Below are 27,652 nucleotides of genomic sequence, written 5' to 3'. Positions count from 1 at the left end.
CAAAAGTCCAAAATTCTATAATTAATTCCAATTTTTAAAAGAACAACAACAAAAAATAATTCTTATTCTCTGTTCAATATTGAAAGCATGTGAAAACAATTCTAAGTTTTTGTGTGTGTGTGTGCTTGTTTGACATGCTAGGAATCTAACTCAGGATTTTGCACATGCTAGGAAAGAGCTGAATCAATGAGCTATACTCCCAGCCCTACTCTAAATTTTGTTTGTATGTTCTTATGTCTGAACAGCAGGTGTTTTTTTAATATAGATAGTAACATAATGAGAATATAAAAGGCAATATTACTAACATATACAAAGTAATATATTGAATGGCAAAGTGTATATGTCTAATAATATTTTGGGTTATTAAAAACTTTTAAGATATATTCAGTATTATTTGGTAAATGAGAGAAGACTCTTTTACTACACTGAAATTATTGCTCACCTGGATTATAAAAGAAAAGGAGAGAAGAGGGATAAAGGAGAATAATGGAAGGGGTAAATTCAGCTCTAATATATTGTAAGAACTTTTGTATAGCTTCAAAAAAATCAAATACCTAGGAATAAACTTAACAAAGGATGTAAGTGACCTCTACAAAGAGAACCACAATCCACTAAAGAAAGAGATTGAAGATGACTACAGAAGGTGGAAAGATCTCCTACACTCATGAACTGGCAGAATCAGCATAATAAAATGACTATACTACCAAAAACAATCTGTATGTTCAATGCAATTCCCATGAAAATCACAATGACGTTCATCACAGAAATTGAAAAATCTACCTAAAGTCCATTTGGAAACACAAAAGACCACAAATAACCAAGGCAATACTCAGCAAAAAGAGCAATGCTGGAAGTATCACAATACCCAACTTCAAACTATACTACAAAGACATAGCAATAAAAACAGCATTGTACTGGCACAAATATGAAAAATATGAAGACCAGTGGAACAGAATAGAGGACCCAGATATGAATCCATGCAGCTACACACACCTTATTTTTGACAAGGCACCAAAAAACATACAATGGAGAAAAGATATCCTCTTCAACAACTGTTGCTGGGAAAAGTGGTTATCTGCTTGAAGAAAACTGAAACTAGATTCATGCCTATCACCCTGTACTTGTATCAACTCAAAGTGGATTAAGGACCTTAATATCAGACCTCAAACCTTGCTGTTAGTATAGGAAACAGCAGGGAATACTCTGGAAGTAACAGGTATAGACAAGGAGTTCCTCAACAGAACTCCAGCAGCCCAGCAACTCAGAGAAAGGATGGACAAATGGTACTATATGAAATTTAAAAGCTTCTACACAACAAAAGAAATGGTCTCTAACTTGAAGAGAGCACCCAGAGTGGGAGAAAATATTTGCTAGCTATACATCAGGCAAAGGACTTATAAACAGAATATACAAGAAGCTCAAAAAACTAAACTCTCCAAAAATCATTGAACCAATAAAAAAGTGGGCAACTGAACTCTATATAAGTTTTTCAAAGGAAGAAGTCCAACTGGCTAAAAATCACATGAAAAAATGCTCACCATCCCTGGCCATAAAGGAAAAGCAAATCAATACCACACTAAGATTCCACCAACAGATGTTGGTGAAGATGCAAGGAAAAAAGAACCCTATACACTGCTGGTGGGAATGTAAGCTAGTACAACCACTTTGGAAAACAATATGGAGGCTTCTTAAAAAACTAATCATAGATCTCCCATATCATCCAGCAATACCACTCCTAGGGATATGCCTGAAGGAATGTGACTCTGTGTATTACAAAGGTACCTGCACACCCATGTTTATTGCAGCACTATTCATAATAGCCAACCTATGGAAACAGCCAAGATGCCCCACTACCAACGAATGGATTAAGAAAATGTGGTATTTATACACAATGGGATTTTATTCAACCACAAAGAAGAATGAAATTTTATCATTTGGAAGTAAATGGATAGAACTGGAGAATATCATCTTAAAAGAAGTTAGACAGGCTCAGAAAGCAAAAAATTGTATGTTCTCCTTCATATGCAGATTACAGACCCAAAACAAATGCAGTAATATTACTGGACATGGGTCACACACTAACAGAGAAAGCACACAGGAAGAATAGGGAAAGGGAAAGAAACCTACAACTTGAATGTGGTTGATGTGCTCACTCTGTAGAAGAGAATATAGTAATCCAAAACTGGCAGAGGCCACTATGGAAAGGGGACTGGAAAATAGTAAAGAGATCTGATAGAGGTGAACCAATGTGGGTTGCAGTATACAAGTGCATGGAAGCAGCACTCAGAATCTCCCAGTATAGCTATCTTTATCTCAAACTATAAAAAATGCTATGCCTTTCTTACTATTTCTTATGTCTTCTCTTCAACAAAACCAGAGAACAAGAGGGAGGAACAAGTTTTGCCTGGAAGTATGGGGGGCAGGGTGGGGAGGGGTGGCCCAAATAAGGTATACACAAGTAAGTAAATGTTAAAATGATAAAATAAAAAAAGAACTCTTGTAAATGTCCAGTGTACCCTCAGTACAACAAAAACAATAACAACAGTAATAATGAACATTAAAAGAAGAAAAACAGTGACAACAATGACAACTACAAAAACTCTGTTTTATGAACAAACTGCTTTCAAAATTCTTATATTAGTACAAATGAAGAAGGATTTTCATCATTGCTTTTAGAGAAATTTCTAATTGAGATAAAATGTGTTTGCAAATCTTACCAATAGCTACAAATTGCTTTGGGGCTAAGAAAAAATACCAAATGGTGGTTCTTTGGCATGATCAGTGCTCTGAAGTCTCTGAAGACACATTAGAAGCAGAGTCTCTTTTTTATCCTCTCCTGTGCTTTCTCCTGTTTTTCTTTCTCTTCCAGGCAGACTGAAGATGCTATGAATTCCTCTTCTTGGCAGATCATAGAAACTAGAACCATTTTCCCCTAAGAATAGTAGTCTAACCCTCCCATACTTTGTGTATAAAATCTGTCCATAAAGAAATTTGCTGAGCCAGGTCCTGGTGACTCATGCCTGTAACCCTAGCTACTTGGAAGACTGAGAGCAGGAGGATCATGGTTCAAGGACAACCATGGCAAACAGTTTAAGAGACCCCATTTCTAAAATAACTGGACCAAAATGGACTGGAGGTGTGACTAAATAAGTAGAGTGCCTGCTTTACAAGTACAAAGCCCTGAGTTCAAACCCTAGTCCCACCCCAAAAAAAAAAAAACCCCTAAAATTCTCTGAACTACCTTGCCTAATTGTAGATCTAAGATGGAAGGAAGGAATGCTACACAGAGAGCCCAAGAAGAATCCCAATTATCCAATCATATTTTTTACTCATTCATTCTTCACTGAAACTAAGTATTAAAATACACATATTTGTGTCTTCATTTTTGAAGTCTTCTCCCATCCAAGTACTGACCAAGCCCAACGCTGCCTAGCTTCTGTGATCAGATGAAATCAGGTGCATTAAGGGAGCTATGCCATACACTTCTGAAGTCTTCTGCATTGCACAAAACTTTAATGAAAAAAATGTGTCATGTTTTTCTTTTGTTAACCTCTTTTTCTATAAGATTGTTGGTTGTGACCTTTATGATGTGGAGGAAAGGTGTATCACATTTTTCCCTTATCTGTATGTAAACAATTAAAGAACAGTATGAAAAATAAGTAAATAGGGACTCATTTACATATCTTTATTAGAATATGAGAATTTCCTGTTTCAGGTGATTGACATTTGGGCCATCAAAATAAGTTTTAACAATTGTTTAAAGTAATTTCAAAGGTATATTTAGTACCACATTTAGGGCCAACTATGATTATTGCTTCTTGTTCTCTGAAATAATTAGAAGATTTGTTTTTTCCTGGGGTTTTTCTTACTTTATAATGTCCAACTTACTTGCTCTTCCAGTCTCCTTCATTTCTGAGTGTTTCAAATTAATGAGAGTTTCAGAATTCAAAGTACTGATAATGTAGAATTAGTATTCTCTGAAGTTGGTTAATAGTCTTTTGATTGAAAATAAAATTGTGCTAGTTTTGGCACTTATAACTTTAGATGACATGTGACTATTTATAAAGTTATTTTATGATGCTTGACTAAAGTTTTATTAATAAGTAAATTCTATGTTACTATAGCTAGCACAGCTTAAGATATGATGAAAAGCAGCTTTCTTTGTGAGTAATACAATCAACTAATGGCAAAGAATATAGAGGATATTTCTATGAAGGGAACTTAGATCCAAATGGCAAAAAGGATGCCTGAAGATTATAAAGCAGTATAAAAACATCTAGTTAATTTTATTATGGAGACTTGATTTTGAATAATTGAACAGTAAGAAATATGCATAGATATCCTTACTCATTTAAAAGCAGTTAAATAGGGGTAAGAAAATGATATTTCTATATTTCAAAGCCTATCTGCTTCTATGTTTAATTAATAAATGAAAGAATAATCTAAAAATCTGTTAGTGCCCAAAGTTGCAGGGTGATGATCATCCTTTGCTATGCTGGTCTTTGATTATCTGGCCAATTATAAGCTATTGGATAGAGCTTAGTGAGATACATAGACATCAGAGAAAATCTGGCCAATTATAAGCTATTGGATAGAGCTTAGTGAGATATATAGACATCAGAGAAAAATGAGCATTCTCAATTAGTATTTCTTTTTAGTTAGCATTTAGAATTTTAAAGTGGAGATTTTATATAGAAAGATACATTGAGAGTCACATACAATGTGAATTAATACTTAATTGAGGTTATGATGTCATGAATTACCCTAATCATTCTTGATAATTTCATGTACCTGGACTATTTATATGCAACAGCAGAAAAAACATAACTATAACGATTTAGCTCACTTATATATGAAGCAATATTTATCAAGCAAGTTACTTACTCACATGTAACCAATTGCACAAAAATACTTCTCTAATTTGTCCAAACCAATATGGAACTTGGTCTTCTAAGCAATTTCTACTTTTCTTGCCACATTTTTCCCTGTCTAAATTTTTGATTCATGTGGTCTACCTGAAACTTAATGCAGCTTTTGTAGCCCTGACCTCCTGATTTCCTATCCAGTATAATTTCTTACTTACACTGCAATGTGAGCTACTTTGGAGAAATATTTTAACTAGTCTACCTGGGCACCTGATACCCACACAATCTTCAAAGCCAGCTTTGCTGCAGGGCTTGTATGAGTGAAACATGTGGTCATTATACTCTATCTACTTTGTAAAATTAGGTAACTAGATCATTTGCTTGTGAAAGGACAATCTGCAGTATGATTTCTTTTAACTACAACTTTCATTTGGGGCTGCAGGGTACGGCTTAAGTGGTAGAGTTTCTGTCTAGCAAGCACAAGGCCCTGAGTTCAAACTCTATACCACTAAAATTCAATCAATCTTTCTTTTCAAGGATTTAAGCATTGTGTTTGGCTTCTAGCAGTCTTTGAGAGATTTGGTATAAAGCTAATTAAAAATTGACTTTCGTTTACTCATTTATTCATTTTCTCAATCAATATATAGCATACAACTACTGATACTGATAAGAAAACCCGGAGAAAGATTAAAGCTGGGAAAAGAATCAAAGAGGAGTAAAGCCCTTCCCCTTAGCCGGGTCCCCTGCATTCAGCTATCTCGTTAGAAACTGCGGACAGCCTTTGTCCACAGCTGTGCTGACATGATATATTGTAACCTTGAACAGCTAACTGCCATGTCTGCTTCTGTACTCCCTACTTGCTTGCTGCTGCTTTTCTCGGTATAAAAACCTCAACCACCCTGAGCTTCAGGCCTGCGCCATTTTGGAGATATCCCGGGGCTGCCCGGCCAGCAAAATAAACCTTCCTTTCCTCCAACTGCCTGGGATTGAGTCTTATTCTCATTGGTTTGTCATACTGTCTGTAACGTTTTCTGCAACAATACCTACTAGATGTTCTTTCCTAGATGCTGTGGGTATAACAGTAAAGTTATGCAAAGTCCTTGCATTTATATTCTGAAATTAGTGGGAAATAGATGTCAAGAAAGAAAGGAAGGAGGAAAAAGAAAGAAGACAGTACAAAAGGAAGGGAGGGAGAGAGAGAGGACGGAAGGAAGGAAGGAAGGAAGGAAGGAAGGAAGGAAGGAAGGAAGGAAGGAAGGAAGGAAGGAAAGAAAGAAGGAAAGAAGGAAGGAAGGAAGGAAGGAAGGAAGGAAGGAAGGAGGTCAGGTGTAGCTGATTCCCTAAAGAGTACTAAAGCAAGATAAACATAATAGAAAGTATCAGAGAGTATCTATGTGCTTTGACTAGGAAGGACTCTTGGAGAGGGTAACATTTAATAAAAGACCTGAAGGAAGCAAAAAAGAAATAAACCAGGAAATCTGGGGGAAAGTTTCCTTAAGGTTGAGGGAGGACATACCAGACGAAAAGACTAATGCTGAATGACTCAATTTTAGGTTACCAATCTAAAATTTTTATAATTTTACAATTTATAAAATTTTAAAATTTCTTTTATAGTAAAGAAGATTCTCCCCACTAAGAAGAAAGAAAACTTGGGTACCAATGAAACCAGTGAGTAAAATTGTCCCCACTCTGTGATTATATGGCATGATAATCATCATTGACACCATAATTACAGAAAGCTTTTGCCATAATGTTTGATATCAAAGGAGAAACTTTATATGAAACATATTTCCTGCCTAACAGAAAAGATCCAATTCACTTGTAGTATCTACTCTCAAATTATTGTAGTTGAAACTAGATTTCCACCAGAGGTCAGACTAACCACAGGAATGACTTATCAATCTTCAAAGTACATTGGTCTTGAATCTTTACAAAACATATTTCAAATGAAATTGTGACATAAGTCTCTTTATTTCTTTCATATTTTCCAAAAGCTCAATGTGAGTGCTAAGGCCTTGCAAACATTGTGTGCTTTGTTAAAGTAACTACATCTTGATAATATGGTCTACTTATAGAGTGACTAACCATTCTAATTTGCTTGGAACCAAGAAAATCCCAAAGACCCAGACCAGAGAGGTGGGACTTTAATTGTGGAAACCAGCAAGGTCCTAAGCAATATGTGTATATATAAATGCATAAATACATAAATTTATATAAATTATATTTATATATATACATACATATATATATACATATATATATACATACATATATATATACATATATATATAAAGCACAAATGTATGCATACCCACACACATCTTGACAACATGCAGTTCTGTTTCAGAAGGCATAGAAAGCTGAAATTTTAAAGTGTCTTGGTAATTTGTATATAACTAGACCTTTCATCAGAAACATTGGTTATAAGATTTTATATTTAAATTTTCTGAAAAAAACTGTATGTGCTATTAGCTTAAGACACAGTAATTGAACAGAGCACTATATATAGATTTTATATTTTTCTCAAAAAATTATGTTTACTGAATCAATTGGTAGAGTGCCTGTTTTGCAAACCTAAAGACCTGAGTTCAAACCCCAGTCCCACCAAAAAGAAAATAGGAAAAAAAAATTGTGTTTACTTGGTAACAAGGAAATTGTTTTTTCTCCACTTAATTGATTTATTTGTAAAGATAAACATTTCATCTACCCTTTAGAAGTTAAAATCAGTAATATAGATATATATATTACTATCTCATTTAAAATCACAATAATGGTTATTCATTGATTGCCCATTATATGCCAACTGTGTTTAAGTCACTTTTACATCAAATCTCTTTTGACTTTTTGTTTTGTTTTGACAGTACTGGGGTATGAACTCAGAGCCTCACACTTGCTAAGCAGGTGTTATCACTTGGGCCATAGCCCTATCCCTCTATAGCTTTAGTTATTTTCAGGTAAGGACTCACTTATGCCCCCATGTAGCTGAGATTAAAAGGGAATGCCAGAATGCCCAGCTTGTTTATTGAAATGGGGTCTCGTGAACTTTATGCCTAGACTGGCCTCACACCACAATCCTCCCAATGTCCACCTCTAGAGTAGCTGGGATTTCACATCTGGCCTGTTCTCTTTTAACCCTTAAAATAACTCACTAAATAGATACTAATTTTCAGAATTCACATTTTAGTATATTATAGTTCAAAGAAATTAATTTTTCCACACCACACAACTAGAAAGAAGCAGCTAAGAACCCAGCACAGGCCTATGATTCAAAATCCATTTTTCTTTTGTCTAAAATAAACTCATGATCTCCAGACTTTTATCTTTAACATGTGTCAGTGTGGCTCTTTCCAGTAATTGGTAGAGAATTTAAGGAAGCCATATTTAGTTTCTAAAAACTAAAATTCTGATCTATTTTCCCATAAAACATAATAAACCAGATACAGGTTCTATGTCTCTAAGCAAAAGCTTAAATCCAAACTCAGACCTCCTTATTTATTTGTACCCACTGATGTAAGTCCAAGTGCTATCACCTTTGAGATTTCAGCCATGAGGTGTACGAGATCTCATTATTAGGTCTACAAGGAAAAAGTTGGGTTTAAGACTGGACTGGGTTACTCTAAGTCAGTTTGGGATCATTATTATAGATTAATGTCCAGTTAGAATTGACCAATGGTTGAAGTTGCTCAGTATCAAAGAGGGAGGTCCTACAAGGAAATGCCAGGACTTCTTTCTTTATTCTCCCACTCAAAGTTGGCACTCCATGCATGATGCTTCACATTTATTTTTGTTTTGCTTTATTTTGACAGTACTGGCTGGGGGGTTGAACACACAGTCTTGTGGGAGGTATGCAAGTGGTCTACTCCACCAGCCCCTTTTGTGTTGGCTCCTTTTGAGATGGGGTTAACCTTTATTCCCAAACTGGTTTGGGTTATGATCCTCCTATCTGTGCTTCCTCATGTAGGTGGGAATTACAGGTGCTTGCCACCATGTCCAGCCCTTAGTTGAGATGCCCATGTCAGCCTTGAATGTGATCCTCCCAATCTCTGCCTCCCAAGTAGCTGGAATTATAGGTTTGAGCCACTGTACCCAGCTCACAAATTTTTAGGTCACAATTTTCCTTGCACTCCACCTTTTACTTTGATGCTACACTCTCTTGAGACTGGCTTTAATCTACAGTCTATCCACTAAATTCAGATTCCATTCCACTTATTCTTGTGTTTGACAATTTACCTTCCTCTTGTCTAGTTATATTGTGGCTAGGAGAGTCACCACAGTTTATATAGTATGTGAGTGTATTTCTTTATGAGACAGAAATCTAGAGACATGACATTTTATCTGTTGTAAGGATGTAACTAAGCTCTGTAGCTACATTGAGAGACTATACTCCCAGAGAAAAGCTAAAGGAAGTTATACTTTGTAACTATGAAGCTGGACAGCTAGAGCAATTTATTTTTAAAAATTAAACTGTGTTCAGGAAATAAGGCTGACAAATCACTTAAATGACAAGAAACTGATTCAACTGTTTGAAAATGTGCAGACTTGCATTTCTTCTATCACTCTACCTTCTCTTTTAGATGTTAAATGAGATACACTGCCCCAGAGGAATAATTAGGTCCAAGAACAGAGAATGCCTCTTTTTTTGTAAATCTATGACTAGGAAAGATACCGTGAAAAGGACCACAAAGAACTGAGGACCCTTTCATTGTAAGGTCAACTCAGACCTTTTGTCTCCAGTCTTGAGTAATAGTATCAAAACAGGATATTGGAAATTGCTAGGTAATCATGTATCCAGGTGACACCCTGCTCAGTTAGGAGATATAAATACCCTAAAATGAAGATTGTTCATTAAGCCTTCTGTTCCCACCTTCTAACAGCCTTACTGGTAGGTGCTGCTTGCCTTCTCTACTTTCTGTCACTCTGCTTTGCCTTCCTAAACTAAATAATTCTCTGCTGGCCTGCTATCCTGTGTGCCTCCTTCCTGGATTATTTGGAAATTAATTTTGTTGTTATTCCAAGTTCCTGGGTGAGAGTTGTCACAGTGAGCATAGAGAATCAAGAGTTCCCCCTTCTATGGGGGATATATCATCTTTTCTAAATATCCTCCTGGTGATACCCCTACATCCAGAGGTCTTTATTTTTAACCCGTTAATCAATCTTGTCCAAGCATATCACAGAAAACTGCAATGTTTTTTGCAAGCTTCTTCTTAAATCACACATAATAACCTCCAGATATTTCCCCTACTTTGCCAATCAACAGAAAGAACAGAAGTCTGTTGCTCACTCTGTAAAACAATCTTTCTATATTCAATTGACTTGCAATCCACCCTCTGTAACCACCCCCCCCAAAAAAACTAATGACTTCTGAATACTACTGTTGTCTACAAATTTATTGAGGCCAAAAAATTTTATGAATCTTTTTTGTTCTTCCAAATGTGAATTTTGTGATGTAGAGAGTTTTTTAAAGTTGGATCAAATGTCAAATGGCAGTAGTTATAATCTACAGTACTATACAAAGTCACAGGTATTGTGATCATAAAGTTGCACAAAGACAGTCATAAAAGTGCAAAGGATGTGGGATGATGTTCTACCCAAACAAAGCAAACTGTGTATATACTGGTATAGCCATCAAATTGTTTGTGAGAATATCAGGTTAAGGAGAAGATCAGATTCCTAAGCATTTGCTTTTGGTTTTTTTTTCTTTTCTACTCAAAACAGCTCAGCTGTAACTCTGAACACTTCACAGGATGAGTGGCTTTCCTGAGAGGTTCTAAGGCAGCCCACATTATGATCTCACATAGTCTCATTATAAATGTTAAATGCAGTCTTCTCCACTCTGTCTTGGGTTTTACTACATTCTTTTTCAGAATACAGAAGCTTCTGCTTCCTATGTATGCTACTGAAGCCACCAGCAATGTTAGAGTAAGATATATCACCGAAATTGCTCTCCTTTGTAGCACCTATGACTGAAATTACATTGTGCCAATGACAGGCTGATAATAGTCTTTCTTTTTGTGCAAAAACAATGATACTGAGCCAATGGCTGATTCTTTCAGTGCACTAGCATCCTTTGTATGGAATGTTGCATTGTGTTCTCCCTTGAAATGAGGATATTGCTTTACCCTTTGTGATAGATGTACTGCAGAGCAACCAGGGCCCATGACTCTAACACGGCTATTAATTAGCCACATCTTTGGCTTACTCTTCTTTGAATTCTTCTTCCATGAATACAGCAGTCAGTCAGTTCACTTCAAATCTCATACTCACACCCTTCTTCTTTATTGATGTTAGACACTAGGGCCAAGTCTATGGGCTTGAACTTTTCTTCCTTAGGATGTTTCTCAAGAAGTCCTTCATGCAGTGGCCAATCTTCTGAAAGTTCATCTATTTGAGTCCTAGCGTAAGTAAAACTATAAGATACCAGTTTGTGGATGAGAAAACTGATATTGGAAAGGGACCTATTAAATTTACCTGAGATCTAACAAATCTATGGCAGTATAGCCATAAGATAAAACTTCTTTTACTTCTGCTCCAATAGCCACACGATGTTCCTATAAGCTAAAAGTAGACCTCTGAAATGTATACCTAAGCAGTGGCTTATATCTTTGTTTTACTACAAAAGTTATTGGCAATAGTCATATGATAATGGGGAGGAGAAAATGTTCAAGCTAATGACTCAAGAAGATGGGCACTTAAACTAATGATTGAAATTTTGGCTTAGCAACAATGTGAAGATATCAAAGCATTGCATGAAAACTGAAACAAAGGTCCAATTTTGCAGAAAAGCCCAAGGTGCTTTCTGAAAGACACAATATGAAATGCCACTTTAGTTGTGGTTGTAAGAATGGAGGCCTTATAATTTAGAAAAATGTTCTTTATCTTCTCCTTATGAGTTTATATCAGAGTTGCAAACCTAAATACCTGCAGTGACCCCAACTGAAACAGGTGAGGGTTGTGGTATATAAAAAGACAGGGAGGAATAGTGACTGGCAAGAGTCAATCTTGCCATCTAGAGGGCAATGACCATTCAGTTCCAGTTGATTGATGTCATCAGAATGATGGCCCCATATTGTCTATGGGTCAGATCTGTGTAGAAAAGCTGGGATAGTGAAGTTTTACAGTGACGCCTCCTTAGTGAATTGTGGAAGACTTTAAAACAAATTGTAATAATTGTGTAAGCCTTTAAAAATTTTAAGCATATTGTGTCAACCCTCAAAACAAACACTACACATATGTTGGTCAAAAATGGCCTGAACAGTTTGCAATCTGTGTTTACACTCTGCTGTCTGCTAATTCTTATTTGTCTTAAGAGTTGCCTCTCGATCTCCCAAATATTCATGTTGTCTATCTGTAGTTATTTTCTCAGGGACTAATTTGACAATCTAAAGAGGGAACATACCTACAAAGAACAGTAGTGGAAAACCTTGAAGGGAACAAAAATAAGATTGCTTATTTTTGCTGATATAATTATGGTGGACTTGGAATGCCAGAAGTCTACTCTAACAAACTTAGTCTGCAATTGCAGCCCCTTCCCTCACTTCTCCTTCTTTTGTTCTTTCTGTCCTTCCTTCTTTTTTTCTTTCCTCCTTTCTTTCAGTTTTTTCAGCAGTCTTTAGGATTGAATTTAGGGCCTCTCACTTGCTAATCAAGCACTCTACCACTACAGAGAGCTATCTCCCCAGTCCTTTTGCTTTTAGTTTGTTTTCTAGGCAGGGTCTCCTGCAAGCTTTGCTACTACTGGCCTTGAGATCCTTCTACCTACACCTGGGATTATAGATGTGTAAAACCACACCTGGCTTTCCTTGACTTTTTCTGTCTCCTTCTGTCCTCATAGCTCAAAAAGAAGTATTTTTAGAAAGGCTGTTATTTAACTTAGCTCAGTGTTCTTCCAGCCAGAGAAGAATGGGTCCTGGGACAAAAACCACCTCTGTGAGTAGAGGTGGGCAACTTGGATAGTGAGTAGAGAGTCTAATGGCAAAAGAAAATAATTTGATGAAGCAGCAATTACCAAGGAAGAAGTAACAAGATTAGGAACTTCAGAGTACCCATCAAACAAAATGCTAACCCCACAAATGTTTTGGCTTAAGTTCTTTGATGTTTTGCCTTTAGATGGTAATGAAAGGCATATTTAGCATTTGGTTTGAAATTATTTCCCTCCTACATTGTAGTTCCTTTGCTAACCCAGTCTTTCAGGAAGTTTGATGAGTTCTTTAGCATTAGGTGGTACAGGGGAGGAATAGGAAAGGATGGAAAGTCACATGCACTGCAGCTGCTTTGTATGAACCCTCCTGCTACCACTTTCAGAGAAGGAGCACCATCCCATTGGTAAATCCACACGTGTGTGTTCAGGCCGGTGATCACATGCAGTGACCAGCACCAGGAGGAGAATTGCCAGGCAGGCAACCAGCAGGGGAATGGGTACAACCTACTACTTTACACATGTACACAGAGAAGTTTTATTGGTTTAACTTCAAGTAACAAGATAGAATCACAGCTGTAAAAATCACTATATCATTTTAGGACTGGAAAAGCAACAAGTAGCAATTGATGCTGGTTTAAGTGAAACTTTATAAATAAGCAACAGGATCAAATGAAGGAGTGAAATAGCAAACATGGCCTGACAGAACTTTCATTTCCTTTTTAAATTATTTTTTATTATCATTGTTGTACTGGGAGTACAATGTGACATTTATAAAAGTTCTTACAATATATTATAATTGAATTCACCCCCGCCATTATTTCCTTTATTCTGCCCCTCCCCCTTCCTGAAATAGTTTCAACAGATCTCATTTTTGCATTTGCATGCATGAGTATACAATATTTCCACCACATTCACCCACCTATACCCTATCTTTATAGCCTATCCCCTCCTACTGGTACCAACTCCCAGATAGGGCCTGTTTTACCTTTCTGTTCTCCATTTTTGAAAAAAAAACGTTTTTTCTTTGTCTAAGATAGTTGTACAGGGAGCTTCATTGTGACATTTCCATATATATATGTATTATAACCCAAATTGGTTCATCCCTATTTTTCTTCTTTCTATCTTAGTCCCCTACTTATGGTGGTTTCAGCAGGCTTAAAAATTCTATATTGATTCTTGTATACAAAGAATCTTTCTTGTATACAAAGAATTCTTATATATATCAGCCATATTCATCTTCTTAAATTCTTTTTTTCACCATCCCTTTCCTGTTAGTGACCTCCCCTTAGTGTAACCTGTTTTCTATAACATTGCTTATATTTGTATTGTGTCTATCTCCCACAAATGAGAGAAAACATGGGGCCTTTTGTCTTTCTGAGCCTGGCTTACATCACTTAGCATGATATCCTCCAATTGCATCCATTTACCTTCAGATGACATGGTTTCATTCTTCCTTATGGCTGAATATATATATATATATATATATATATATATATATGTATACACATACACATATATATCACATTTTCTTAATCCATTTATCAGTTGTAGGGCATCTATGCCTTGGCTATCATTGTTTCTATAGCTTGGCTGTTGTGAAGAGTGCTGCAAAAAATATCAATGTGCAAGTGTCTCAATTTTATCCTGAATTACATTCTTTCGGGTGTATCCCTAGGAATGATATTGCTGGATCATATGGCAGTTCTATGTTTAGTTTTTTTGAGGAACCTCAATACTTTTTTCTACAGTGGTTGTACTAATTTACATTCCCACCAGCAGAGTGTGAGGCCTCTTATTCCTGCATACTCGCCAACATTTGTCATTTGTATTCTTGATGATAGTCATTTTAACAGGAATGAGATGCAATCTTAGTGTGATTTTGATTTGCATTTCCTTTATGGCCAGGGATGGTGAGCATTTCATCATGTGGTTTTTGGCCATTAAGAATTCTTCCTTTGAAAAAGCTCTGTTTAGTTCATTTTCCCATTTCTTCATTGGGTTATTGATTTTGGGGGAAGTTAGTTTTTTTGAGATTCTTGTACATTCTGATATTAAGAGCTGTCAGATGTATAGCTGACAAAGATTTTCTCTCATTCTATGGGCTGCTTTTTCAATCTGGTGACCATTTTTTTCATTGTGCAGAACCTTTTAAGTTTCATGTAGTCCCATTTGTCAATCATTTCTCTTAGTTGCTGAATCATTAAAGTTCTATTTAACAAGTCATTGCCTATGCTTATTAGTTCCAGCTCTTTCCTGCAGTAGCTTCAAAGTTTCAGGTCTTAAATTAAGGTCCTTAATCCGCTTCAAGTTATATACAAAGTGAAAGACATGGATCTAGTTTCAGTTTTCTGTATGGAGATATATAATTTTTCCAGCAACATTTGTTGATGAAGCTGTATTTTCTCCATTGTATGTTTTGGGCACCTTTATCAAAGTCAGGTAGGCCTAACTGTGTGGATTCATATCTGGGTCCTCTATTTTGTTCCACTGATCTTCATATCTGTTTTTTTGTCAGTACCAAGTTGTTTTTATTGCTATGGCTCTGTAGTATAGTTTGAAGTCAGGTATTGTGATACCTCCAGTATTGCTCTTTCAACTCAGTATTGCCTTGGCTATTTGAGGTCTTTTGTACTTCCAAATGGACGTTAGGGTTGATTTTTCAATCTCAGTGATGAATGTAGTTTGAATTTTGATGGGAATTGCACTGAACATGTAGATTGCTTTTAGTAGCATAGTCATTTTCACAATATTGATTCTACCAATCATGAGCATGGGAGATCTTTCTATCTTCTCTAATCTTCTTCCATTTCTGTTTTCAATGGTTTATAGTTTTCATTGTAGAGGTCTTTCACTTCTTTTATTAAGTTTATTCCCAGATATTTTTTTTAAGGCTATGGAATTGTTTTCATGTACTTTTTCTCAATGTGTTCACTGTTGATATATAGAAAGGCTACTGATTTTTGGAAATTGATTTTGTATCCTGCTACTTTGCTGAAGCTGTTCATGATGTCTAGGAGTTTTTTGGTGGTATTTTCTGGGTCTCTTAGGTTTGAGATTGTGTCATCTGCAAATAAGGATAGTTTGACTTCCTCTTTTCCTATTTGAATTCCTTTTATTTCTTCTTTTTGTCTTATTGCCCTAGTGAGGAATTCCAAGTCTATGTTGAATAAGGGTGGAGAGAGTAGACACCCTTGTCTTATTCTTGACTTTAGGGGAAACGGTTCAGTTTCCCCCCATTAGATATGATGTGGGCTATAGGCTTGTATATAGCCTTTATTATGTTGAGGTCCATTTCTTCTATTCCTAGTTTCATCAGAACTTTTATTAGAAAAGGATGTTGAATTTTGCCAAAGGCTTTTTCTGTATCTATTGAAATGATCATGTGGCCTTTTCTTTGTCTCTTTTAATATACTGTATTATGTTTAATGATTTGTATATGTTGAAGTATCCCTGCATCCCTGGGATGAAACCAACTTGATCATGGTATACGATTTTTTCGATATGTTGTTGAATTCAGTTTGCCAGTATTTTATTGAGGATTTTTTGCATCTAAGTTCATTACAGAGATTGACCAATTATCCTCTTTTTTTTGTTGTTTCCTTGCCTGATTTTTGGGTGAACCGCAATGCTGGCTTCATAGAATGATGTGGTAGTGTTTCTTTCCTTTCTATTTCATGGAAAAATTTAAGGAGTGTTGGTGTTAGTTCTTCTTTAATGGTCTGGTAGAATTCAGAAGTGAATCTGTCAGGTCCTGGTCTTTTCTTTTCTGTGAAACTCTTTATTGTTGCTTCAATTTCAATTGCTTGTTATATTTACATGGTTTATAGCCTCTTGGTTCAATTTTGGATGGTCATATGTGTCTAGAAATTTGGTCATTTCTTCTTGATTTTCCAATTTATTTGAATGTAGATATTCAAAGTAATCCCTAATGATTCCCTGGATTTTCTTGGTGTTTGCTGTGATTTCCAGGTTTTTGTTTCTAATTTTATCAACTTGGGTCTTTTTCCTCCTCATTTTAACCAGATTTGCCAGGGGTTTATCAATCTTATTTAACTTCCAAAGAAGTAGCTTTTTTTTTTTTTTGTGGTCCTGTGTATGGTTTTTTTGGTGTCTATTTCATTGATTTTGGTCCTTCTTTTCTTTATTTCTCTCCTTCTGCTAGTTTTGAGTTCAGCTTGTTCTTGCTTTTCTAGGAGTTTAAGATGCAGCATTAGATCATTCCTTTATATCTACCAGAGAAATCTGCAGGATACCTTAACTCTACTAAGGAGGCAATAGTGGCATCTAGTGGCAGCTCAGAATTGTTTCTCACTTAAAAAACATTATGAAAGATTGTCCTGCTAAAATAATGTATACATATTTTTCAGATGTGGAAGCTAGACCTGTAAGTTAAATATATATATAGATACATATCTGATCATAATATACATAATACATATAGTGAAAAGGAGAAAAAAATTGTATTAGTGAGTCTGTCTGAAGGACTGTGGGAGCCAGGAGAGGTAAAGAAAATGTTACAGAATGAAAAATAATGAAAAGCCCCAACTATACATGAATATAATGTAATGCACTGTACTGTAAGCTGTTGAATATTTAGCATGTTGAATATTTAGTAACTAATGGGGGAGTTAATTTGATTAAAGTATGATATATACAGCCTGGAGTACCAAGATGAACCCCCCCCAGGACTATCAATATACACTTGAAACAAATGAAGGACAAGAGGGAAAAATGGGTTTTTTCCAGGGTGGGTACCAGTGGGAGATAGGTGGGCATAAGGAAAGGGGGAATGAGGGTGAATATGGTAGGTGTATTTTTTTATCCATATAGGAGGATCAAAGAATGAAGCCTGCTGAAATTGTTCTAAAACTGGGGAGGAAGAAAGAGGGAGAATGATGGAGGGGTTAAATTTAACAAAGATATATTTTAAACACATATGTAAATATCACAATGTATCCCTTTATAACTATTATATGCTAATAAAAAATTTAAATTCATATTTACAATGTGATAAAAATCAGATCAGAACCTTAAATTGTTAAACTCCATACTTTAACCATGTAAAGTGTCACCACAAATTATTAAGTCTTTAATACTTTTCCCACTATATAGAAAGTAGTGATAATAAACCCCTCCTTTTTCTCTGCTCCCTTTCACTACCAAAAAGAAAAAAAAACAACTCAGCTAGGAACTACTTTAAGTTCAACAAAAGACTTTGGAATAGCAGTGGTAAATAAATAGATTAAAATTCTCTTTTAATCCTGTGATGACAATTAGACAATTTTAATTTATAATCATGGGTACTATGCTAAGCTTCAAATCCTGTTTCAGTCCTCTCGCACTCTGAAAGAATCTCTTTCTCTCAGTGAACCTATATGTGATGTTTGCATGGAGTAAATCCAACCAAATTTAAAGTGCACCTATTTTCCACCTCATGAGTGTACAAAGCTAGCTCTCCAAATATCACCCAGACAACCTGTTGGAAAGATAGTGAAATTTTATGTATCAACTATTGTGCATCCTCTGGCTGACTGATTCTAGCCTTTTAATCGTGTTTGAGCTGTTTGAAACTTTTGAAACTTCAGATTATTGATAGATATGTGAATTCTGTCCTGACTTCTCCTATGCCACAAATCAAAAAAATATTTTTGCCTCCATTTTAAATTTTTTTCAATATTTCTTCAGATGCCATATCAATTTGTGAGGTTTTGAATTTTCCTTTAAGTACTTATGACATTTGCTTGATTCCCACATATTTTCATAAAATGTTTATAACTTAGGAAATGGCATATTAATTGAACAAGAAATCTCTCAAAATTGAATCATGTTTTCCACAAACTAGAGGGAAAATTCCCTTTGTATCACAAAAACAACTATATTAAAATACTGTAGCAATTAAAGAGTTAGAAAATACTTATAAATTAATCCCTAGGGATCGTGTCTCATAATCACCATCTAAGTTTCAACTTAAAAATAAAACATCATTCAATTCAACATTTTGAAAACCTAAATATAATCACCTCATTAAGTATTAATTTATCAAATATTAAGTTAAATTTTAATCATTCATTTTGAAAAGTAATTTGTATGATCACTCCAAAGTATTTACTGAATTGTTTCACTTATTTACTTAGGTCACACTCTACTTTTGAAAACTTTTTAAATTTAATTTTTAACTTATTCAGAAGAGAATTTGGATCAGTTGCTTATTTCTCTTTGATCCCTTACAAAAAGTTGGTGCAGCTAGGGTGACATAGGAACTATAAAATATAGACAAACACTATGTAAAAAAGACTTTTTTTTCTTAATTTAACCTATTACATCAGGTGTAGTGTTCTTGCCATAACCAAGCAAGTGAGCCAGGGCCACACTGAGAGACACTGCCTCAAAAAAAGAACAAATCAAAAGTAAACCTGTTGTGCTACTTGAAAAAAAATTCTAGGTCATAAAATCCATCAATTTATTGCTTTATTACAGATAAAAAAGATAGTGTAATATATTATTCTTGTATTTTTATAACACATATTTACATATATGTATATAAATATTGAAGGATTTTTCTTTTGTCATTTTTGGCAAGATTTCTATGGATTGGGAATAGAGTAATAACACAGGGAAAATCCTTTGAGATTTAGTTTTACAGCTGATTTCAAACAACATAGCCAAGGGGAATTTGGCCATGCTCTGAACAAGATTTTCATGAAGGCTGGGTTTTCACTTACTGGTTTTGATTCTAAGCTTTTAAAAGCAAGTGAATAATTAACTGTTCTTCAATTTGGTTTCACTAAGAGATTTAAACTTTGGATTAAAAATAAGTGCTGACAGTCAACTTTAAAACAAAAAAAGCCTTATCTGAGGGACTCTGTCTTCTGAAATATTTTCAACAAATTGCTTCACAAGGGACTCCCATCCATAGCAACAATATCTTGCTTTGTTTTCAAAGTAAAATGGTTTAAGGCATATTTTCTAGAACCAAAAATCTGAGCTATGCTTTTACCAAAGCTTAGTTAGTTGTAAAATATACTGATACTGTGTCAGTATACTGTATATACTTTTTCAGTTATAAGATTTTTTATAAATTTTATTTAAATGCATTGACAGTAATAAAACACACACACACACATTCAATGCCCTCATGGAAGAGTTTTAGATATAGGGAGTCATAATAATCCATCTCAAAGTTTCATGCACCTTATACCCTCTACTTTGGATATAGTTAGTTGAAATATATTATTTCTTAAGATTAACATGGACAAAATAAGGCTGTAAATTCAGGTAGCTGGTCAAGTAAATAAGAATAATTAATTTTACCACTGTTTCTATTAACTCCCAATATTCAATGTACCTATATGTCCACATAGGGTTTTCCCAAGCTAGATGTGGTAGTGTGCATCTGTAATTCCAGAATGCAAGAGATTGAAGTAGGAGGATTTTGAGTTTGAGACCAGCCTGTGTTACTTAGTAAGATTCTGTTCCAAAAAACAAAAAAGGTTCTGCCCAGAGGTGGGGGGGGGAGGAGTGGCCCAGATAATGTATACACATGAAAGTAAATATAAAATTTATAAAATAAAATTTAAAAAATAAAAAACAAAAACTCAAGCAAACATAAAAGGATAAAAAGATTTTCAATGACTTTCCACCCATGTCTTTAAAAGAAATGTATTAACATACATTTCCATTGATCTGATGGGCAAATTATGCATTATTGGGATATTAACTGTGGAAAATTAGTTATTTTCCAAGGTGAAGCAATAATTATTGAGATAAAATTTATGAGAGTGAAGTGGGATTTTGGCACTAATACTGTAGTGGATTGAGAGGATAGCAGCTGAAGCTATCCATTATGTTGTATGTAAAACAAATTGAACTGAAAAAAGGTAAGAAGGAATTATGGTGTGTGGAAGGAAAAATAAAAAGTGCACTTCAAATTCAGTTTATAAAAATGGATATTCTGTCAAAAGCAAGGCATTCTAGTTGTGCAAAATGTGTTATAGAAACATGGGCCAATCCAGAAGGGTTTTGGAAGCTAGGGTCATTGTAGCCTTGAGATTTTAGAAAGTGAACCCTGTTAATTCATATGCAACTTTTACATGAATATATAAAAATATTTTCCTACATATATGTCAGCATTTCAGGCAGGTTGGAGAATCATGATTTTGGGAATTTGAATATTAGAGCTATTGGTTTTAGTTAAAAATTCAATAAGCACATTTGTGGATTAAATATGATGAGTTGGGGCTAAAACCATAAATCTTTCAGATTAGGTGTCTGCATTAGATAAGATTTAGCATGTGTTGAGAAATAAAAAACAAGGGTGGTGAAGCTGGGGCAGGAGCAAGGATCATCACTTTGAAACTACTTAAAGAAAAAAAAAATTCTTAAGTTGAATCACGGTACAGAGAGACTCTTGCAGAAGCCACACAGAATTGAGAACAAAAGAACAAATATCTAAGTATGAAAAATGTAATAAAGCATGGCATATAGGATTAACAACTCTAATATAGGTCCACTTAAATTTTAGGAGTGGGAAATAAATAAATATTCTGAGCAATGACTGAGAACTTTTCACTACTGAGGTGTTAGAGAGAATTGCAATGGGTATATCTAACAAAGATTAATGCCCCGAATATTTAAAGAACAACAAATTAATAAGGAAAAATTGAACAAAGAAAATTAAAGAAAATGAACAATCAGATTATAAACACACAAAATTCATTCCATCTCAATAATTCAGGAAATAAGAATTTAAATCATGTAGAGATGTAAATGTCCATTCTTTAGATTGGAGAAACTATGAAAATATGCTTTTGATGATGAGATAGAGAAAAACATTCACCCATTGCTTGTTGCAGTGTCAGTGGAGAGCAATTTGGTAAAAGATATTATACTTGAAGATGCATATGTATCATAACACAGAGATTCCTCTTTATAACCCGAAAACCTCTTTATAACCTGTACATACAAGAAGGTTTGCTGCATTTAATAAAAGGAAAAAGTCCACACACTTAAAATTCTCATCAATCAATCAATAATTGCAATGTATTTTATTAGTCAAAATAAATAAATTATGACTACACATACCAACACATATAATAGTTAAAAAATAATGCCAGGAAAAAAAGCAAATTTAGAATACATTTGTGGGATAATTCCATTCGGGCAAAATGATCCAATGACAAGAAAAACAAAAAGATGATTTCACTCTGTATGATTTTTGAAGAATGAAAGGAAATATGGAAGAAATCTAAAGATTATAGATCTAAAGACTGTATTTACTATAGTCCTTCATACTTTTGTGTTTAAATACTTCATAATAAAAAAGAACTCAATAAATATTGATCTAGTGATAAACTCTCAACTATTCAGCCATTATTGGCTATTTAAACCTTTATATCTCAAAAAGAACAGAGTAATAAGTGTTAATATATTTCATAAAATAGAAATGTTCATTTTAACATTTGAAAGATTTTCCTTAATATTCAATATTGTGGATTTAAGTTATATTTCTATTAAAATGATTTCAGTTTTTAAGTGCTTTTACACATAATAAATTTTTAAGTTTTATTTCTCTGTGTATTTAATTCCCATAAGTTTGATAAACCATTTTTGTTGCACTTACTTCTATCCTGTTTCTTTTTCTTGGTGGGACTGAAGTTTGAATTCAGAAAAGCAGGCACTCTACCATTTGAGCCACACCTCAAGTCCATTTTGCTCTGGTTATTTTGGAAATGGAGTCTCTATTTGCCTGGACTGGCCTTGAACTGTGATCCTCTTGATCTCAGCCTCCCAAGTAGCTAGGATTACAAGCATGAGCCACCAGTGCCCAGCTATTCTGACCTTCATTACATTAATAATAGTATGAGAAGCCATTTTAGTTAGTTGAATCTAAAGAGCCTCTTCTTAGTTGTTTTTTATTCAAACTATCCACCAAAAGAGCATTTGTCACATTTAATTGCATTGAATTCCTTTTCAAAGATACTGATCTTAAAGAACAAGCCTAGCCTTGAAGACGAATTGATTAGTCATTTGGTTCCCTAAAGCATCACATTAAACATTTATTGAATAAATGAATGAAAATCAGAGTGAGATTTTTTTCTATAGAAACTAGGTTATATTATTTCTCTAGATCAAACTATGGTTTCAATTATTTCAATATCCCATTGAAAATTGACTCATGGTAAAGGGATAAGAGTGATAAACTAAAAGACTCTTCATAGTATTAATATAGCTTTAACATAGCTGGATAGCTGTCTGGCTGGCTGACGGGCTGGCTATATATCCTGAAACACTGGACACATTTTGTAACTGTTGAGGCCTTAATACCTTTATCTAGTGCACAATTAGATACTCTCAAATGTCTCATTTGGTTTTATGTTCTTAACTGGAGAATTTTCCTCTTTAGGTACATTACCAACAATTCAGCTTTGCACATGGAAAATATTAATCATGCTAGATGCAGTATCTCATGTCTGTAATCCCAAATTCTTGGGAAGAGGAAACAGGAAGTTCATAGTTTGAGGCCATCCCAGGAAAAAAACTGGAGACCCAATCTGAAAAATAAAACAACAAGAGCTGCGGGTGTGCCTCTGAGTTCAAATCCCAGTACAGCCACCAATAATTTAAAAAATTAATATTAGTCACAAATGAAAACTGAAATATATTTTTGTATAAATGTTTCGTGCAATCTTCCCCTTCACCATTCTTATTTTAATTGTCTCAATACAGGCCATCGGTATATTTTTCCATGAATTTGAGATTTTTCTCCTACTTGATCATGTTTTTCATCTCTGTAAAACCCCCTGATGTTACTAACTTGTATAGCTTCTTTGAGCTTGATGTCTAACCTAAATATGAAATTTTGAGTCTTATTTTTTTAGTTAATCTTTCCCTTTACCAATTTAGCCCCTTTCATATCTTTGGATAACCAATCACACCTGCTCCAGAGAATATCAACAAGTCAAAATTAATTAAATCTATGGTGTACTTTCCCAACTTTGTGCTTTTGGCAATGTTGTTTATGCTACATAGTACATTCTTTCTCCTTTACCATCAGATGAAATCTATTTATTTATTGTCTGCTCCAATACAACTCTTACTGAAAGTTTCCCTGGATACCCTAGAAGAAAAGTTTCTCCCTTACTCCTTCTTCTGAATCTCATAGCACTTTTATATAACTCTGTTTTAGAACTTAATACGTTGAATTATATTTAGGTGCTGCCCTTTTGTTCTTTCTGGTAGATTATGTGCTAATTTATTCACATAACCATCAAACATTTGTTGAAGATCTGTTCACTAGTTGCTTTGTTAGAATGCAGGGAACAGAGTTGTAAGAGCTGATCTGGGTTTTTAACAAGTTAATTGTCTATAAGCAGAGTCAACTTTTAAGTAAAATTTAATTTACAAAAATAGGATAAAAGCCATGATAGGAAACAGTCTCTACAGACAGTACGCTTCAAGAAAAGAGCAGAAAAATGTACCACACAGGAGGGTAGGAATGGTGCCCAGGGAATTTCCCTTGTAGGGGTAGACTATTAATTTAAGCTATTCAGAACCTGGCATATACTTAAAGCTCGATAAAGGTTATTAAGGAAACTGTATTCTGAGTATGCAAAGGCCTATTTTCTCTACTGTGTTGGATAAAGGTCACAGATAGTGAAGAGATTTCAGATATTTGAAGAACGTAATATTATGGACAATACCTAGCATTTCCATTCAACTAGATTCCACAGGGAAAATACCAGCTTTGCGCCCTGGGAGGGCAGATATATTAACTACGTAAATCTTGATTAGCAAAGAATGTCATCCACAGATGTCTCCCACAGAGCTACCAGAGCCCAATCAGTCACCAAGAAGTGCAGGAGATACACCATGCCGCACATTGCACATTCGAGGCAACGGTTCAAGACTCCTGCAGCTAAGGCTCTGAAGGAGGCTCAATTTCCTCCTCCAGTCTCACAAAGGAGATCAGATGATGTGTTTATTGTGCAATTGACTCATTTCCTTAGAAATAGAGAGTTGATATGGAATGTCAGGTGGTGATAACACTGGGGGGGCGGTCACGGTTTTCCTCCTCCTTCAATCTCACAGCTGATACTCTGCCAGCAGATGTCTTAAGCTTTGTCCCTATGCTTCCACACTACATCTTCAGCTCAGACGCCCTGTTGCTAGGTAACCACCTCATCCTCCGCCTAGTCTCCAGAGGTCAGGAGCCACTTCCGCTTTCGCCTCTCATACGCTCCAATCAGCTCCCAGTGTGGTTGTCACGTGACCTTGGGGCGGGACCTGGAGAATCACCCGTCCACGCCGGCTGTGCGGTAGCGTTTGCAGAGCCCGCCTCCCCGCCCTTTGCAGCCCGTGGGCCGGGCCGGGCCGGGCCGCCCCGCCCCGCCCCTGGGAGCCTGGGCGAGCGGCGAGGAGGGCGGGGCGGTCCGCGCGGGCGGGCGGCGCTCGCACTCCGCGGTGCCTGCTTCAGCACTTGGTGCTGTCCGCAGCTGCCGCCGCCTCCTCCAGGTAGGGAGCCGGTGGGGCCAGGGGGTGAGAGGCCGGGGCCGAGTGGGCGGAAGGCGGTGATCTCCACTGCCTAGGCATCGCGTGGGGTCCCGAGCCCCCCGAGCGCGCAGGCTGAGGCTCCAGGCGTCCTGCGGGACTTGGCGCACGCCGCGAATAATGGGCTGATGCCCGGAGTTTTAGGGTCGCACACCTGGTTATTACTAGGCAAGTAAGAAACCGGCGTGTTGGGTGGGAACTACCACCGCTCCTAGAAATAGCGTTTCTTTTTTAAGGTTGTTAAAGATTGTTACTCTCATCCGGACACATCTATGTAGATTACTTAACTCGGGTTTGAAGATGGCTTTAATGTTAGGGTTGTACTAAGAAAGCTTTGATAAGAAAGACTATCCAAGAGAAGTATATTATGTATTAAGTGAATTATAAGAATACAGTCTTTCTTGTCACGCAAGTATTAAAAGGAAAAAATAAGTCATTTGTTTTATATATAAGTCTTTAACAAGGGTTTGAAGAGATTACCCTTCTAAATCGTTCAGAAATGTCCTTCAAAGAAAACTAAACAAAAAGTAAGTTCATTATTTTATTTCCATAAGAGGAGTCAGTTTAAAACTCAACAGTATGAAATTGTATTTGCTATGTTTAGCACTCTAATAGCATTAGAGCTGCAATAACCAGACAGTGGTTAGATGAAAATGAATTTATGAACTTAACAAGGGCTTTAACATTCTGTGCATTGGTTGATCTATGAATTGTCTTATTTACTCTGCATAAGAGTGGTGGTGATTTAACCTGTATTTCAAATTTTCCTTTGAAATTTTGCCTCTCTGGCCTAAGTGTGCAAGAAAACGGATAGTTATATCTTGTTTGAAGGCAAAAGTCCGAAGCAAGCAGTTTGTGTTTCCTGTTCTATAATCTAAAATTCAGTGTAGCAGTGCAGTGATTATGAAAAGTTGTCAGTTCAGTAAAACCTGGGAAAACATGGTTTAGAGAATAATTTAAAGATTAAAATTAAATGGTAGTTTTTGGACATTGAAATAAAGAATAACCTATTTCAACAGACATACATGGAGAGAAAAATGTATTTCTTGAATGTGCTCCACAAACTTAAAATACATAGAAAGATTAATTGAATTTTTATTTATGTTGGCCTAACTTTCTCATAAGTTGATATTAATAGAAATGCTTAGCAGTATGGGAATCTGTAACTGAAAGTTTTAAAATTCTTTATTCTCTTTATTTTGCAATTAAATGTTGTGTATTAACATTTTTAAGTTGCTCATTAGTCACATAATAAAGCCACAAATTAATTTAGCTTAGAAAAAACCAAGTTTTTAAATTCCTTTGCTCCCAGTAGGGAGATTACTAGGGCAGGTGTTTTTGTTGTTGCTGTTTTGTATAAACTACCTTGTAGCCCGTAACCTGCACATGGATGGGTCAGTAGCAGTTTTTTAATTATTCAGAGGAGAATGCAAATTGTTTTATGTTTGCTTACTAGTATGTATGTTTGTTTTGCCTTGCTGGGTAGTAGAAGTCCAACATAATAACTAGGTTGTCATTATTAGTAAAATGTCTAAATTCTCCAAATTACTTACTTAATAGTATTTTCCTAAACATTGTAATGAAGACTTAAATGAAATTTTCAACAATTTGAAGGATTCACATTGTCTTTCTGTATTACTCAAAATTTGATATTTGCAAGAAAGGTGAAAAAAAAGAAAGGTAACAGTATATTCAATTACTAAATATGGTAATATGGTAAATATAAATACAAATATGATGTAGTAATGTATATTATTTATAAGCATTACTGCTACTTTCTACAGATGCTGAATTATCTCATTTTTGCATTTTGTGTATTTGTTTCATTTAGAAGATTGGACTATTAAAGTAACTTCCAGTTTGTCTTTAGGAAAAGAGATTTCACTGAGAGTATTTTAATTCATAGAAATCTTATGAGGAGATTGGGAAGGGCTCCTTTACTTTTGTATCAGAAACATATTAAACCAAGAGGGGGGTTGATTCTTTTCAACATCCAAGACCATGCTTTTTTCTGTAATAATAACAGGGCTATTATTATTTTGCTGTTGATGAAACTATGCCTTTGAGATTTGTGAGCAAGAAATTAGATACGGATATTTAAAGAGAATTTTAGAAATTCCCCAGAGAATCTACTCTGTAAAGTAACAAAATCTTGGAGAAAACAGTTTTCTTATTGGAGTTTACTTAAAGGGTTCAGGAAGGACTTGTAACTTTGGTAATAAAAAAACTGGTAATAAAAATGTCATAGTTAATAAAGAAAAACAAGCCCATCATAATTAATTAGTACAATTTAAAGTTCACATGGTAAAGCAGCAAAGGCTAG

General features: G+C 35.3%; 1 protein-coding gene across 11 annotated transcripts in view; it reads left to right on the top strand.

Moving 5' to 3' along the window:
* Positions 1 to 27,652, top strand: part of Wdr17 (WD repeat domain 17) — a 154,665-nt gene that overhangs the window by 26,659 nt on the left and 100,354 nt on the right. For 8 of the 11 annotated variants that reach the window (XM_074054937.1, XM_074054941.1, XM_074054942.1 and 5 more), the window contains exon 2: positions 6,480 to 6,533. The gene's annotated coding sequence lies outside the window, so the exon portion shown is untranslated. Of the gene's footprint in view, positions 1 to 6,479; positions 6,534 to 25,187; positions 25,294 to 27,652 lie in introns of those variants that run through there. The other 3 variants (XM_074054939.1, XM_074054936.1, XM_074054943.1) reach the window with 2 other exon arrangements.

The sequence above is a fragment of the Castor canadensis genome, chromosome 14 (assembly GCF_047511655.1).
Source record: "Castor canadensis chromosome 14, mCasCan1.hap1v2, whole genome shotgun sequence".
Lineage (NCBI taxonomy): Eukaryota > Metazoa > Chordata > Mammalia > Rodentia > Castoridae > Castor > Castor canadensis.
This window is presented reverse-complemented; position numbering and strand designations above follow the sequence as displayed.